Below are 15,698 nucleotides of genomic sequence, written 5' to 3'. Positions count from 1 at the left end.
GGATAATGCCTACACTTAGGATTGGGGTTTTGTTTAGGTTAGGGTTAGTATTAAGGTTAGTATTAGGGTTTAAGTTTTGCATTAGCATGAAGGATTTGGGCTTGTATTAGGGTTACCATTAGGGTAAGGTTTAGGATTAGGGTAAATGTTGGCTAGGGCTAGAGTTATGTTTAAGATTTCATTAGTTAGGGTTGGGATTAGGATGTAGAGTTAAGGTTAAGATAAGGGTTAGGATTAGGGTTTAGGCATGTGTTAGGGTTATTGTTAGGGAGAGGGTTAGGGATAGGTTTTGGGCCAGGGGTAGGGTTAGGGTTAGAGTAGGGTTAGGGCCACATGTAGGTTTGGGATTTTGTTAGGGTTAGAGCTAAAGTTAGGCTTTAGGATTAAAGTTAGGATTTGATCTTGTGTTAGGTTTACTGTTAACATTAGGTTTAGGTTTAGGCTTGGACTAGGGTTACATTTAAGGTTAGGGCTATGTTGGGAGTGGGGAGACCCCTAGCAGTTCAGGCACTTGGTGAGTGGGACCCAGCTTGTTGTGCTCTTTGTCACTCAAAGTGGGCACAGGCAGGCACCACTCTTTGAATGTAGTGGGCACTGGCATCAGGCAGGACAGAGCAGCTGCCTGGGTTCCCACTCTTGTGAGTGGATAGTCACTCCCCCATGGGAGGGTGACCAGCCAGTTTTTCCTTTGGTTAGGGCCTTGCAGGCTTGGGACAGGGACTCACCTGTCACACTCACACTTCCAGGTTGGACTCGCCTGTGTCAGCACTGCGGACTGTGTTTGGGCCATGGCCAGATATAACTAGTGATTACAGCTATCTTAATTCTTGTCAACTCCTTTAAATTTGAAGGGAAAATGCCTGGTGTCATACCTAGTGAAAGTAATGGGCTTTCAAGAGGTAGTCCATCCAAGAAAAACAGACTTTCCTTGAAGATTTTTCAGAAAAAGAAAACGAAGAGAGCCTTGGATTTTACAGATCCTAAAGAATATGAAGAAAAAGCTTCTGAATGTAGAAGATCTGAAATGTATTATATTTTTGTCCTGGTTTTAAATCTGGAGTGAAGCACTTATTTAACATTATTTCAAGAAAGAAAGACGCTCTAAAGGATAAAGCCAGTCAGAGAGATAAGAGAAATTGCAAAGAAGATTCTTTGGCAAGTTATAAACTGATATGCAGTTTAATCATTTCAGTTGAACATTCGAGGCTAGTTTTCTCTTAAATTCAGAGAAATATACTGATGAACTTGCTACTCAACCAAGGCAACTGCTTAACACACTCAGGGAACTCAATCCTATGTGTGAAGGATGTCTACAGCTTGATGCATAGGAAATATTACAGTGTATTTTGGGAAACATTCAAGAAGCATGCCAACTCATAAAAGAAGTAAAAAATGTGGCAGAATTACCTAAGGTAGAAGAGAAATTTGATCAGAAAGAGAAAATGAGTGATATTATGAGGAATTCTGAAGACTATAAAGAAAAGCTCCCAAAAGGAAATGACAAAAAAAGTGACTCTGAATTTGGTAACACGAAGAAAAAAGTTCAAGTGTCCTAGGAACACCAGTTACTGGAAGAGAACCAGAGACAAACTAGATCAAAAAGAAAAGCTACAGGTGACACATTAGATATTCCTTCTAAAATAATCCCCAAGTGTATTTCTGAAAATGAATAGTGCAAGACCCTCACAAAAGAAATCAAGAGCAAAAACAAATTGGTTAAAGTCTTCAGCTAAGCAATTCAGCCTTCTTTCTAAATTCTGTAGTCTGGGAAAAGTAACAACAAACCAAGGATCCAAAGGACACTCTCAAGAAAATGAATGTGGTCTTGAAGAAGACTTGGGGAAGTATGAAACTGATAACACAACTAATCTTTGTGGTCTTGAATCTCCAGAACATAAGGTCAATGAACTTTAAACTGTTTAACAACTGAAAAAAGAAGGTTAGGGCTATGCAAAGGTTTGGGGTCTCTTAGGGTGAGAGTTACTATTAGAGTTTAGGGTTAGTGTTAGGGTTATGTTTTGGGTTCTGGCTTTTGTTTGTGTTAGGGTTAGGGTTAAGGTTAAGGCTAGTGTTCAACCAGTTTTGGATTAGTGTTATGCTTAGGTTTAGGGCTACACTTAAGTTTGGTATTTTTTTTTAGGGTTACGGTTATGTTAGGCTGTCGAGTTAATATTAGGATGAAAATTATGATTAAGATTCGGGGGGCTGGCCTGAAGTGACGGCATCCGATATGGGTGACAGACCCTTTGATCCATCTCTCTGCTATGGCCTGGAAAAGGTAGAAGATGGCCCAAGGCCTTGGATCCCTGCACCTGCACGGAAGACCTGAAAGAAGCTCCTGGCTCTTGGCTTTGGATTGGCGCAACTCCAACCATTGAGGCATTTGGGGAGTGAATCATTGGATGAAAGACCTCTCTCTCTCTCTCTCTCTCTCTCTCTCTCTCTCTCTCTCTCTCTTCTCTCTCTATGTAGCTCTGACTTTCAAATAAATAAATACATTTTTTAAACTTTTATTAATAAAAATATATATTTCCAAAGTACAGCTTATGGATTACAATGACTTTCCCCCCTTAACATCCCTCCCACCTGCAACCCTCCCATCTCCCGCTCCCTCTTCCATTCCATTCACATCAAGATTCAGTTTCAATTATCTTTATATACAGTAGATCAATTTAGTATATATTAAGTAAAGATTTCAACAGTTTGTTCCCACACAGAACAAAGTGTAAAATATTGTTTGAGTACTAGTTATAGCATTAATTCACATTGAACAACACATTAAGGACAGAGATCCTTCATGAAGAGTAAGTACATTGTGATTCCTATTGTTGACTTAACAAACTGACACTCTTGTTTATGATGTCAGTAATCACCCTAGGCTCTTGTCATGAGTTGCCAAGGCTATGGAGGCCTTTTGAGTTCACCAACTCCAATCTTATTTAGACAAGGTCATAATAAAAGTGGAAGTTCTCTCCTCCCTTCAGAGAAAGTTACCTCCTTCTTTGATGACCTGTTCTTTCCACTGGGATCTCACTCGCAGAGATCTTTCATTTAGGTCTCCTTTTTTGCCAGAGTACCTTGGCTTTACATGCCTACAATATTCTCATAGGCTCCTCAGACAGATCCGAGTAACTTAAGAGCTGATTCTGAGGCCAGAGTGCTGTTTAGGACATCCGCCATTCTATGAGTCTGCTGTGTATCCCACTTCCCATGTTGGATCGCTCTCTCCCTTTTTGATTCTATCAGTTAGTATTTGCAGACACTAGTCTTTGACTCTTAATCCTATCATTACGATCAATTATGAACTGAAATTGATCACTTGCACTAGTGAGATGGCATTGGTACATGCCACCTTGATGGGATTGAATTGGAATCCCCTGGCACATTTCTAACTCTACCATTTGGGACAAGTCAGATTGAGCATGACTCAAATTGTACATCTACTCCCTCTCTTATCCCCACTCCTATATTTAAAAGAGATCACATTTCAGTTAAATTCAAACACCTAAGAGTAATTGTGCGTTAATTACAGAGTTCAATCAATAGTATTAAATAGAAAAAAAAATACTAAAAGGGATAAAGTATTACATTGTACATCAACAGTCAGGACAAGAGCTGATCAAGTCACTATTTCTCATAGTGTCCATTTCACTTCAACAGGTTTCCCCTTTGGTGCTCAGTTAGTTGTCACCAATCAGGGAAAACAAATGATATTTGTCCCTTTGGGACTGGTTTATTTCACTCAGCAGGATGTTTTCCAGATTCCTCCATTTTGTTGCAAATGAACAGATTTCATCGTTTTTGACTGCTGTATAGTATTCTATGGAGTACATGTCCCATAATTTCTTTATCCAGTCTACCTTTGATGGGCATTTAGGTTGATTCCAGGTCTTAGCTATTGTGAATTTAGCTGCAATAAACATTGAGCTGCAGACCGCTTTTTTGTTAGCCAATTGAATTTCCTTTGGGTAAATTCCAAGGAGTGGGATGGCTGGGTTGTATGGTAGGGTTATATTCAGTTTTCTGAGGAATCTCCAGACTGACTTCCATAGTGGCTTTATAAGTTGGCATTCTCATAGACAGTGGGTTAGTGTCCCATTTTCCCCACATCCTCACCAGCATCTGTTGCTGGTAGATTTCTGTATGTGAGCCATTCTCACCGGGGTGAGGTGAAACCTCATTGTGGTTTTGATTTGCATTTCCCTGATTGCTAGTGATCTTGAACATTTTTTCATATGTCTGTTGGCCATTTGGATTTCCTCTTTGGAAAAATGTCTATTGAGGTCTTGGCCCATCTCTTAAGTGGGTTGTTTGTTTTGTTGTTGTGGATTTTCTTGATTTCTTTGTAGATTCTGGTTATCAACCCTTTATCTGTAGTATAGTTGGCAAATATTTTTTCCCATTCTGTCGGTTGCCTCTTCACTTTCCTGACTGTTTCTTTTGAAGTACAGAAACTTCTCAATTTGATGCAATCCCAAATGTTAATTTTGGCTTTGACTGCAAGTGCTTCTGGGGTCTTTTCCAAGAAGACTTTGCCGGTGCCTGTATCTTACAGGGTTTCTCCAATATTCTCTAATAAGTTGAGGGTGTCAGGTCATAGATTTAAGTCTTAAACCCATGTGAGTGAATTTTTGTGTAAGGTGTAAGGTAGGGATCTTGCTTCATGCTTCTGCATGTGGAAATCCAATTTTCCCAGCACCATTTATTGAATAGACTGTCCTTACTCCAGGAATTGGTTTGGGTCCTTGATGAAATATAAGTTTGCTGTAGATGTTTGGGTTGATTTCTGGTGTTTCTATTCTGTTCCATTGGTCTATCCTTCTGTTTCTGTACCAGTACCATGCTGTTTTGATAACAACTGCCCTGTAGTATGTCCTGAAATCTGGTATTGTGATGCCTCCGGCTTTGTTTTTGTTGTACAAGATTGCTTTAGCTATTCGAGGTCTCCTGTGTCTCCATATGAACTTCAGCATCATTTTTTCCAGATCTGAGAAGGAGATCTTCTGTATCTTGATTGGTATTGCATTGAATCTATAAATTGCTTATGGGAGAATGGACATTTTGATTATATTAATTCTTCCAATCCATGAGCATGGAAGATTTCTCCATTTTTTAGTATTCTCTTCTATTTCTTTCTTTAAGGTTTTGTAATTTTCATCGTAGAGATCTTTAACATCCTTTGTTAAGTTTATTCCAAGGTATTTGATTGTTTTTGTAGCTATTGTGAATGGGATTGATCTTAGAAGTTCTTTCTCAACCATGGCATTGCTTCTGTATACAAAGGCTGTTGATTTTTGTGCATTGATTTTATATCCTGCTACTTTGCCAAACTCTTCGATGAGTTCCAGTAGTCTCTTAGTAGAGTTCCTTGGAGCCCCTAAGTAAAGAATCATATCATCTGCAAAGAGGGATAGTTTGAGTTCTTCCTTCCCAATTTGTATCCCTTTAATTTCTTTCTTGCCTAATACCTCTGGCTAAAACTTTGAGAACTATATTGAATAGCAGTGGTGAGAGTGGGCATCCCTGTCTGGTACCAGATCTCAGTGGAAATGCTTACAACTTTACCCCATTCAATAGGATGCTGGCCGAGGGTTTTTCCTAAATTGCCTTGATTGTATTGAGGAATGTTCCTTCCATACCCAGCTTGTTTAGAGTTTTCATCATGAAAGGGTGTTGTATTTTATCCAATGCTTTCTCTGCATCTTTTGAGATAATCATATGGTTTTTCTTCTGCAGTCTGTTAGTGTGGTGTATCACATTGATTGATTTGTGAACATTGAACCATCCCTGCATACCAGGGGTAAATCCCACTTGGTCTGGGTGGATGATCTTTCTGATGTGTTGTTGCTTTCTATTGGCCAGAATTTTATTAAAGATTTTTGTGTCTATGTTCATCAGGGATATTGGTCTGTAATTCTCTTTCAATGCTGCATCTTTTTCTGGCTTAAGAATTAAGGTGATGCTGGCTTCATAGAAAGAATTTGAGAGGATTCCCTCTTTTTTGATTGTTCTGAATAGTTTGAGAAGGATTGGAGTTAGTTCTTCTCTAAATGTCTGGTAGAATTCAGCCGTGAATCCATCTGGTCCTGGGCTTTTCTTTGTTGGGAGGGCCTTTATTACTGTTTCAATTTCTGACTCAGTTATGGGTCTGTTTAGATTTTCTTTGTCTTCATGGTTCAATTTAGGTAGATTGCATGTTTCCAGGAATCTATCCATTTCTGATATACTTCCCTGTTTGCTGGCATACAAGTCCTTATAGTAATTTCTGGTGATCCTTTTTATTTCTGTGATGTCTGTTGTTACATTTCCTTTTTCATCTCTGATTTTATTGATTTGGGTCTTTTATTTTTTTAGTGAGTTGGGGCAATGGGGTGTCAATTTTGTTTATTTTTTCAAAAAAGCAGTTCTTCATTTGGCTGATTGTTTGTAATTTTTTTGGATTCAATCCTGTTGATTTATTCTTTGATTTTGATTATTTCTCTTCTCCTACTACATTTGGGTCTTGTTTGCTGCAGTTTTTCATAGATCCTTGAGATGCATTGAAAGCTCATTTATTTGATGCCTTTCCAATTTCTTGATGTAGGCACCTATTGCTCTAAACTTTCCTCTTAACACTGCTTTTGCCATATCCCATAAGTTTTGGTATGTTGTGTTGTTATCCTCATTTACTTCCAAATAGTTTTTAATTTTTTTTTATTTCTTCTATGACCCAGTGTTCAATCACAGGAGCATGTTGTTCAGTTTCCATATGTTTGCATACACTCTAGGGATTCCTGAGTAGCTATTTTCCACCTTCATTCCACTGTGATCTGAGAAGCTGCATGGTATGATTCTAATTCTTTTGAATTTGCTGAGACTTGCTTTATGGCATAGTATGTATTCAATCCTAGAGTAGGTTCCATGCACGGCTGAGAAGAATATAAATTCTTTAGATGTAGGATTGAAATTCTGTAGATATCTGTTAGATCCATTTGGGCCATAGTATCGATTAAATCTGCTGTTTCCTTGTTGATCTTCTGTCCGGTTGATCTGTCTGTTTCTGAGAGTGGAGTATTGAAATCCCCCAGTACTCTTGTATTGAAGTCTAAGTCTCCCTTTAAGTCCCTTAACATATCTTTTAAATAAACTGGTACTCTGTAATTAGGTGCATATATGTTTAAATAGTTACATCTTCCCGTTGATTTGAACCCTTAATCATTATATAGGCCCCTCTTTGTCTCTCTTAACAGATTTTGTGTTAAAGTTTATTTTGTCTGTTATTAATATGGCTATGCCAGCTTTTTTTTGGGGGGGTGGTTTCTGTTGACATGGAATATCTTTTTCCAACCTTTCACTTTCAGTCTGCATGCATCTTTGTTGGAAAGATGTGTTTCTTGTAAGCAGCAAATAGATGGGTTTTGTTCCTTAATCCATTAAGCCAGTCTGTGTCTTTTAACTGGAGAGTTGAGGCCATTACATTCAATGTGAATATTTTGATAAGTAGTAATTTTGCCCTGCCATTTTCCCAAAGATATTTTCTAATATATGCTTTGAACTTTCTGTGATATTCTACTGGTAGGTTTTCTTCCTTTACCTTCTTTCATATTGATGGCTGTGTTTCTGTGTTTCTGTGTTGTAGGCAGCCTTTGGACAAATCAAGGCCAGTCTTGGTTTGTGGAGTTCTTGGGATAAGAAAGTCACATGCTACCATCCTAAAGGAGGATGATAATCAAGAATGCTCTGTTAAAATTATCTGTGCCACTGGAGGCCCTGATAAGTTGCTAACATATGTTGTAATCTTTAGTGCTTCTTTGTACTTCTTTGTGCTGGTTATGTATAAATACCACCGAGACATTGGAATAAATGAGCCTTGATCAGCCTTGTTGTCTTGGCTCCATTCTCTGCAATCTCTTGTCACTCTTTTCAGTCCCTCTCCCTCCCTTATGTTCCATTCAACTGGTGTGGCTGGGCCACACACCATGTAACACATCTTTAAGCACTTTGCAGGGCGGGATGAGTGGCAACAAATTCTTTCAATTTCTGTTTGCTATGAAAGGTCTTTATTTCACCTTCATTCACAAATGAGAGCTTTGCAGGATATAATATTCTGGGCTGGCAGTTTTTCTCTCTTAGTACCTGGGCTATATCTCACCATTCCCTCCTAGCCTGTAGGGTTTCTGATGAGAAGTCAGTTGTGAGTCTAATTGGAGTAATCTTTCGTTTCTCCCTTGCTTTTCTTTATGTTTCACTGTGGTGAGTTTAATTACAACATGTCGTGGTGAGGAGCTCTTTTGGTCATTTTATTAGGGGTTCTATGAGCTTCCTGTACTAGGTTGTCTCTGTCCTTCTCCAAACTCGGGAAGTTTTCTGCTAGTATCTCACTAAAAAGGCCTTCTAATTCTTTCTCTCCATGCTGTCAGGAACTCCCAGAACCCAAATGTTGCATTTTTAATAGTATCCTGCAGATTCTCTACAATATTTTTTAGATTTCTAATTTCCTCTTCTTTTTTTTGGTTTGACTGTATACTTTCCTGTTCTCTGTCTTCTAATTCCGATATTCTCTCTTCTACTTCACTCATTTTGTTTTTAAGACTTTCTAATGTGTTTATCATTTTATCTATTGAATTCTTCATTTCATTTTGATTTCTCTTCACTATCACATGTTCTTGTTCTACTAGTTTCTGCGTTTCATTTTGATCCCTCCTTAAGATTTCATTTTCATGAGAGAGATTTTCTATCCTGTCCAGTAAGGATTTCTGTAGTTCAAGAATTTGTTTTTGAGATGGCATTGGTACATGCCACCTTGATGGGATTGTATTAGAATCCCCTGGCACGTTTCTAACTCCATCATTTGGGGCAGGTCCGATTGAGCATGTCCCCAATTGTACATCTCCTCCCTCTCTTTTTCTCATTCTTATATTTCACCGGGATCACTTTTCAGTTAAGATTTAAACACCTAAGAATAATTGTATGTTAATTACAGATTTTAACCACTAGTACTAGAACAAAAAAAAATACTAAAATGGATAAAGTATTACATTGTACATCAACAGTCAGCACAAGAGCTGATCAAGTCACTATTCCTCATAGTGCCCATTTCACTTCCACAGGTTTCATCTTTGGTGCTCAGTTAGTTGTCACCTATCAGGGAAAACAAATGATATTTGTCTCTTTGGGACTGGCTTAATTCACTCAGCATGATGTTTTCCAGATTGCTCCATCTTGTTGCAAATGACCGGGTTTCATTGTTTTTGACTGCTGTATAGTATTCTATGGAGTACATGTCCCATAGTTTCTTTATCCAGTCTACTGTTGATGGGCATTTGCCATCTCACTAGTTGAGGTGATCAATTTCAGTTCACAATTGATCACACTGATAGATCTAAGAGTCAAAGGGATCACACAAACAAGACTAATGTCTGCTAATATTAACTGATAAAACCAAAAAAGGGAGAGAAGGATCCAACATGGGAAGGGGGAGACACAGCAGACTCATAGAATGGCAGATGTCCTAAACAGCACTCTGGCCTCAGAATCAGCCCTTAAGGCATTTGGATCTGGCTGAAGAGCCTATGAGAGTACTTTAGGCATGGGAAGCCAAGACACTCTGGAAAAAAAAAGAAGAAGAAGAAGACCTAAATGAAGGATCTCAGCGAGTGTGATCCCAGTGGAAAGAACGGGGCCATCAAGGTAGGAGGTACCTTTCTCTGAAGGGAGGAGAGAACTTCTACTTTGACTGTGACCCTATCAGAATAGGATCGAAGTCGGCGAACCCTAAAGGCTTCCATAGCCTTGGTAACTCATGGCTAGAGCCTAGGGAGATTACTGATGCCATGAACAGGAGTGTTAAATTGTTAAATCAACATCAGGAGTCACTGTGTACTTGCTTCCCATGTGGGATCTGTCCTTAATGGGTTGTCCAATGTGAAGTAATGATATAGCTAGTACTGAAACAGTATTTTTACACTTTGTGGTTAGGTGTGGGTGCAAACTGATGAAATCTTTACTTAGTATATACTGAATCGATCTTCTGTATATAAAGATAATTGAAAATGAAAAAAAGAACCTTGGTGTTAAATTGGAAATTGCATAGAAAATTAATCAATCTTTTTTAAAAAATATCATGCAGGATCTCTGTCATTAATGTGCTGTACACTGTTATTTAATGCTATAACTAGTACTCCAACAGTATTTTTTTCACTTTGTGTTGTTATGTGAGGGCAAACTGTTGAAATCTTTATATATACTAAACTGATTTTCTGTATATAAAGAGAATTGAAAATGAATCTTGATGTGAATGGAAGGGGAGAGCGAGTGGGAAAGGGGAGGATTGCGGGGGGGAGGGAAGTTATGGGGGGGAAGCCATTGTAATCCATAAGCTGTACTTTGGAAATTTATATTCATTAAATAAAATAAATAAATAAATAAATAAAAAGAATTTGTTTTTGAAAACTTCTAAATGTTCTTGTCATAAATTTTTTGAAATCCATATCTTGCATTTCTTCTATCTCATCATCTTCATAATCTTGAATTGGGGTGTCTTGTTCGTTTGGGGGCATCATAATGTCTTCCTTATTCTTGTTTCCTCAGTTAATGGATTTGTTGCTGACATTATGGAGATATTCTTTGGCTTCTTCTTCCCTCACTGTGGTGTTTTTTTCTTGTTATACTATGACTGTATTAAGTGGACTGTCTGCTTTTGATGGGTCCTTAGAGGCTTGCGATGGGTGTAGCCAGAAAGCTCTGTTTGGTTCTTCAGGGTTAAGGGTGTGCCAAAGGTGATTCACCCAGGTTGGGAGTGGTAAATCTCTCTCTCTCTCTCTCTCTCTCTCTCTCTCTCTCTCTCTCTCTCTCTCTTTCTTTTTTTTTTAACTCAGAAAGGAAGTAATTCCGCACAGCTATGTGGGTTGCCAAGGTTACCCAGTTTGTGTACTCCGTGAGTTTTCTCCCCCACTCTCAGATTTTCACAGTATCAGTTCATTAGCTCCACACCTTCACTAGGTCCTAACCTCCTGTTATTTCTCCCCACCAGAGTCAGGTTGGTTTTTCTGCTTGGCTGATGGCAGGCGCTGCTTTACCTATGTCCAAAATGGCACCTACTCTTTGTCTTGCTCACCTTTGTAAGGTGAGTGGAGAGAGGCTAGTGTCCGTGCCGGTCCCTTTTATTTATTTTTTTTCTCTCCTCTAGTTAGCCTGGTGAACTTTCCCCAGCGGGGCTTCAAGCCTCGTTCCCTCTAGACTCTTTCTGCTGTTTCCCCTCCAGTGTCTTGGGTTACTGAGGTTCGCCTCACCTCCCTTTCCAGCGCTGGTGCATAGACTTGTGGCCGGGCTCCCAAGCTATGGGCGCCCTTGCTTTTCCTATAGATCCTCCGCGTCACATCCACTAGATCCAGAAGAGTTTCCTCTGCAGTTTTTTTCCTGAACCTTTCCATGAAACTACAGTAACTCCACTTTTATTAAACTATCTTTTCCCAGACTATCAGTGCGTTCCCTGACTATTCTGCCATCTTGACCTAACAACTAATTCTAAATCCTAATCCTAACCCTAATAGTAACCCTAACACTAACACTAACACTAAACCTAATCCTAATCCTAACCCTAACACTAAACCTAACTCTAAAAGTAAACCTACTCCTTGGTCTACCCTATAACTAAACGTCACCTTAGCCAAAGACCTAAATCTAACTACCTCTAACCCTCACCCTAAGCAAATTTCCAAACCCTCACCCTAATAGTAGTATAGCCCTAGCTCTAATCTTAATCCTAACCATAACCATAATAACCATAGCACTCTCTCAAGACCTCACACTAGCCCTCACCTTAATCATACTCCTACACTTAACTCTAGCCCTAAATCAAACATCAACCACTAATTCTCACACTAAACTTACCCACAGCATAAGCATAAATCTAATTCTAACCTTAACTCTAACCCTACTCTTAGCTCTAAACCTCACACTATCAATTGACTTAAAACTGGTCCTAAACTTCTCTCTAGCCATAAGCCTAACACTAACTATGATTCTAACTTTTACCTTAATCTTAGCATAGCCCTAACCTTAATTCAAACCCTAATCCTAACCAAAACACTAAATCTAAACCTATGCCTATCCCTAACACTATCCTTCACTTTAGCCAAAACCCTAAACCTATCTCTAGCCTTATCCCTAACAGTAACCATTAATTCTAACCCTAACCCTAACAGTAGCATAGCCCTAACCTTAATCTTATTCTTAACCATTAACCTGAACCCTAACCCTAACCATGAGCCTTGGTCTAACCCTAACACTACCCTCACCATAGCTAAATCCCTAAACCTAATTTTAAGCCCTAACACTCACCATAGCCACAAATATTAACAATAATCCTAACTGTACCATAGCCCTAGTTCTAATCCTAAAATTAATACTAACCCTAACCACAACCCTAGACCTCACACTAGCCCATGCCTTAGTCCTAGTCCTAAACCTATCTCTAGCCCTAACCCTAACACTGACCACTAATTCTAATCCAAACCCTATTTGTAACATAGGCCTAGCTCTAATTCTATTCCTAACTCTAACATTAACCCAAGCATGACCCTTATCCTAACCCTGGCCTTCAACCTCCACTAGCCCTCAACTTTGACCTAGTGCTAAACACGTCTCTAGTCCTAACCCTAGCAATAACAACTAATTCTAACCTTTACCTAACTTGTAACATAGCCCTAAAACTAACCATAACCCAAACCTAGACCATTACCTTAATCCCAGTCCTCAGCCTAAACCTAACACTACACTTCGCCTTAGCCTAAGTCCTAAACCTAACTTTAGGCCTAACTCTCACCCTAACCACAAATCCTAACCCTAACCCTAACCTTGGCATAGCTCTCACTATAATACTAATCCCAACCCTAACCCTAACCCTGGACCTAAACCTCACACTAGCCCTCAATTTACCTAGTGTTAAACTTATCACTACCCCTAACCCTAACACTAATGACTAATTCTAATGATAACCCTAATTATATCATAGCCATAATCCTAATCCTAATCCTAAACCTAACCCTAAGCCTAGGACTTGGGCAAAATCCAACACCAGCTCTAGTCTTTGCTGTAGCCCTAAACCTAACCCTAGCCCTAACCCTCAGTATAGCCAGAACTCCAAACTCTAAACCTAACTGGTTCATAGCCTTGATTCTAGTCCTAATCCTAACCCTAACACTAACCCCAACGCTAACCTTAGCCAAGGACCTAGCCCTCAAACTTGCCCTCACCTTAGCCCTAGTCCTAAATCTAACTCCTACTCTAACCCTTAAACTAACCATTGACTCTAACTATAACCCTAAAAGTATCATAGCTCTAAACCGAACACTAAACCTAACCATAACCCTAACCCTGGGTCTCGGCCTAACCCTACATTAGCCCTTGCCTTAGCTAAAGCCCTAAACTTAAATGTAGCCATAACCCTAACACTAATCATTAATTTAAACCATAATTCTAACATAGTGTAGCCAAAACCCTAATCCTAAACCTAAGCATAACCATAACCCTAACCAGACCCTAATCCAAACCCTAACCCTAACCCTAACCCTAGGACTCTGCCTAACCCTAACATTATCCTTCACCTTAGCCAAACCCCTAAACCTATCTCTCTCTAGCCCTAACCCTAACAATAATCACTATTTCTAACCCTAACCCTAACGCTGCATCTCAGCCTAACCCTAATACTAGTGCTCACTTTAACTCAAGCACTAAACCTAACTTTAGCCACAAATTCATCATAACCACAAATTCTAACCCTAACTCCAGAAGTTGTATAGCCCTAGCTCTAATTCTAATCCTAAACCTAACCAAAACCCTAGCCCTGGTCCTAGACCACAAAGTAGCCTTAGTCTTAGTCCTAGTCCTAAACCTAAGTCTAGACCTAACCCTAACACTAACCACTAATTCTAACCCTATCACTAACCATAGCATAACTCTAGCTTTAATTCTTATCTTACCCTAAAACTAATGCTAAGCTAACATTTACCCAATTTTAGCATAACCCTAAACTTAACCCTAATCCAAAACCTAACCCCAACCCTAACATGAACACTAGCCTCTGCCTAAACCTAACACCTTAGCCAAAGCCTTAAATCTATCTCTAGCCCTAAACCTAATAATAAACACTAATTCTAACCCCAGCATTAACAGTAGCTTATTCCTCACCCTAATCTTAACCTTAACCCCAACCTAGCCCTCAGTGTAACCCTAACACTAACCCTTGCCTTACCAAATTAACTCTGGCTCTAACCCTCACTGTATCCACAAATCCTAACATTATCCCTAGCCATAGCATAGCTCTAGCTCTAATACTAATCCCAACCCTTACCCTAACCATACCCTAACTGTAACCCTGGCCCTAGACAGCACACAACCCCTTGACATAGACCTACTGCTAAATGTATATGTAACCCTAACCCTAACACTAATGACTAATGGTTAATAGCATAGCCCTAACCCTAATCTTAACCCCAACATAGCCCTAACTCTAACTCTAACCCTTGGCCCTGTCCTAACCCTAGCACTAGCCCTTGCTTTAGCTCAAGCCTTAAACCTAACTTTAGCCCTAACTTTCACCCTAACCACAAATCCTAACCCTAACCCTAACCATAACTCTAATCCTAGCACTGGCCCAAAACCTCAAGCTAGCCTTTTACTTAGTCCTAGTGCTAAACCTAACTCTAGTACTAACCCTAACACTAACCACTAATTCTAACCTTAACCTTAACTGTAGAATAGCCCTAACCCTAATCCTAACCATAACCCTAACCCTAACCCTGAGCTTCGACCTAACCCTAACACTAGCCCTAGACTTAGCCCTTATCCTAAACCTAACTCTAGTACTAACCCTACCACTAATACTAACCACTAATTCTAACCTTAACCCTACCCATAGCCTTGGTCTCAGAATGGGGTGAGCTTCCCCACCTTCCTTCTGCTTAGCTGTGATCATGGGACCAGGCTGCAAAGAAATATGAGCAGAGTGCCGTGCTCCCTTGGCCAAAAAAAAACTAGGTGGACCTCTGTACTTCTTCCCCTTCTGGCAATAGAAATGGGAGGGCAGCCACATGTTGTACAGGTGCAAGCTTTTGGTCTCATAGTTAAGATGCCCGCAATCCACATTGGAGTATCTGGGTCCAATTTCTGCCATTGGTGCCTGCCTCAAGCTTCCTGGATTGTACTCTGTGAGGCAGCCACAATGACTCAAGCACTTGAGTCCCTGCCATCCACATGGGAGACCCAAATGAAGTTCACAGGTCCTGGCTTCAGCCTGGTCCTGCAATGGCAGTTGCAGGCATTTGGAGAGTGAACCAAAGAATAAGAGATCTCTCTCCCCTGCTACCCCTCAGATAAATAAAATACCTATATTTTTATATATAATATACATATATAAACTTTGTTTATATAGTAGACATGTATAAACCTTGCTTATATAATAGACATATATAAACCTTTATACATATATAGACCTTGTTCTGAAGATGGAAGAGCCACTAGTTGGATGGATCCTGGTTCCCATTCTGAGAACTCCTCTCTGATCCAGAGAACCAGTTGTGAAACAGGTTCCCTGTGTGAGTGTGGTGGAATAAGAAGGCCATGCCAAGATGGCCACTGGCAACAGAAACTGCCTGGCAACAGGCTGTGATTGGGTGGTTTCGGAAACCACATGACAACGGAGCCTGCCTGGCAACAGG

At 39.7% G+C, this 15,698-nt stretch overlaps 1 pseudogene; it reads left to right on the top strand.

Annotated features, from left to right (window-relative positions):
- The first annotated feature begins 829 nt into the window (after positions 1 to 829).
- LOC133762132 (ubiquitin carboxyl-terminal hydrolase 1-like) lies at positions 830 to 1,914 on the top strand (annotated as a pseudogene).
- Positions 1,915 to 15,698: the final 13,784 nt, after the last annotated feature.

This window comes from Lepus europaeus, chromosome 6, assembly GCF_033115175.1.
Source record: "Lepus europaeus isolate LE1 chromosome 6, mLepTim1.pri, whole genome shotgun sequence".
NCBI lineage: Eukaryota > Metazoa > Chordata > Mammalia > Lagomorpha > Leporidae > Lepus > Lepus europaeus.
The sequence above is the reverse complement of the archived record's forward strand: the minus strand, read 5'-3'. Positions and strand labels throughout refer to the sequence as shown.